The sequence below is a fragment of the Rhagoletis zephyria genome, unplaced genomic scaffold, assembly GCF_001687245.7.
Source record: "Rhagoletis zephyria isolate East Lansing unplaced genomic scaffold, Rhagoletis_zephyria_1.1 Rzeph_scaffold_00315, whole genome shotgun sequence".
Taxonomy (NCBI): domain Eukaryota; kingdom Metazoa; phylum Arthropoda; class Insecta; order Diptera; family Tephritidae; genus Rhagoletis; species Rhagoletis zephyria.
In genome coordinates, this window is record NW_016157399.1 from 30,018 (window position 1) to 32,216 (window position 2,199).

The window sequence follows — 2,199 nt, forward strand, 5'->3', positions numbered from 1 at the left end:
CGCCCTGGTATATGGCGCAGAAGGATGGACAATGCCAACATCCGATGAGGCGGCCCTTGGAGTGTTTGAGAGAAAGATTTTGCGGAAGATTTATGGGCCTTTACGCGTTGGCGACCGCGAGTACCGCAGACGATGGAACGATGAGCTGTATGAGCTTTACAACGATATGGACATAGTGCAGCGAATTAAAATACAGCGGCTCCGCTGGCTTGGTCATGTCGTTCGAATGGACACCGACGCTCCAGCTCTGAAAGTATTCAACTCGGAACCCGCTGGTGGTAGCAGAGGAAGAGGGAGGCCCCCACTGCGATGGAAAGATCAGGTGGAGAAGGACTTGGCTTCACTTGCCGTTTCCAATTGGCGTCAGTTGGCACAGAGGAGAAACGACTGGCGTGCTTTGCTGAACTCCGCCAAAATCGCTTAGGCGGTTACAGCGCCAAAAAAGAAGAAGAAGAATTGGCCTGTTTGAACATAGTCTAATGTCTGAATGTCGTACTTATGAAAGAATTTGGCAAGTTTATACGATGTCTTTCCCGTGTAAGTTAGAACTGTCCAAGTTTTTTTTTTATTATTTTCCTCTTTGCTTGTCTTGTTGATTTTGTGTCCTTTCTTAACAACCAGGCTTTTCTTATATCCGGTTTTTCCGCAATGGCATATATTGTATCCAGTTCGCTCTTGCAGTCTTCTTCCGTTAGAGATTTCCTTTCAAGCCTCATTGTCTTTATGCTGCAACTAACAGAATAATCCAGAACAAAAAATTACACTGAAGATGGCACAACGCCGATACCGGATTGTCTCCAAACCAAATTTGACAAGAGCTTATATATTAGAGAGCTTTAAAACGCTGTACACTTAGGTCTCTTTTTATGCGGTACATGCATTCCTCAGAGACCCGCATACAAGAAAATCGGCATAAAAAAGTTCTTTGCTTTCATACAAAAACAAGGGATGCGTTCCAGCATTTTCAAAACCCGCATAAATCCAGACACTCCGTTTAAAAAAAAACGCATAAAAAATCCAGTGGGGCAATATTAAGCAAAAAAAAAACAGTTTATTTCTTCACTTCAACACTTATTATTCCATGTAAAACTGGACATTAATGAAATAAATAAAATTTTATCTGTATTTTAACCAAAAAAAAACATACCCAATAAATACATGAATTATGGAAAAATACAAAGACAAATTATTTATCAGAAGCATCGTCTCTTACACACCGAAAAAAAGTCATATAAACTCTCAAAAAAGCAAAATCTCTACAGCGAAAAAATGTTTTGAAAAACCGCATAAATTCAAATCCGCATAAAAAGAAACCTAAGTGTATAACAATTTATTTTAGACTCAGCTCAATGGGAGTTTTCATCGGGTAGAATTTAAGAATTTTTTATTTTTCTCAATTGTTTTAACTTTGACCATCGCTTATTTGAAATAGTAGGTACTATGAAAGTTGCCAAATATATAGTATTTATCTAAAAGACATTTATTTTCGAATAAATTGATACAACCTAATGCAATTGCATACACATTGTCGAAGTTAAGCAATTTAAGCAAAAATGCGGCCTTCAATTCATTTTGTGTGTATGTACCGGACTTTTAGATTTTTTAACCTGTGTCTAAAGAATTCATCAATATTTATTCAAAATTGATATATGTATGCAATGGCTCTTTAGCACAAAAATTTGGTTTTAGTAAAAAATTTGGGAAATGGGCGTAGCTCTGCCCACTTATATTCTATACTAATTATATAATAGAGTCCAGCGCAAGTGTATTTGCCGCATTTCGTTCAATAAGTACTCCTTGCATTGTACTCTACTCCCAACACATTGTTACTATTTTTCCGCATACATACCCTACTTGGCGTTGAGAGAGTAAATACTTAACGTACTTGCTATTACTCCACCAAAGTACGTACTCTACTTTCTCTCATCGCGTACGCGAGATATTTGCTGCTGCCAAAAGGGAGTAGCAAATCTACTCTCTGTATACTTGTAGTACGGTAAGTACTTGCGTATAAAATTTCAATTCTGGTTGTTAGCCTACTAGTTGATATCGATTGCAGCGCTGGTCAGTGAAATTGAAAGAGTAAAAATAGAATATGGAATTTGACGATGTAAGGAAATGTTTACGGCCTTATTTATAAAAAATAACGTAGATTTAGACAGTTGTTTAATGTGACATTTTCATAAAACTTTTGTATTC

General features: G+C 37.2%; 1 long non-coding RNA gene across 1 annotated transcript in view; it reads left to right on the forward strand.

Annotated features, from left to right (window-relative positions):
* LOC108358935 (uncharacterized) overlaps positions 1 to 2,199 on the forward strand; it is a 21,014-nt gene that overhangs the window by 10,445 nt on the left and 8,370 nt on the right. The gene's annotated exons all lie outside the window — the stretch shown is intronic.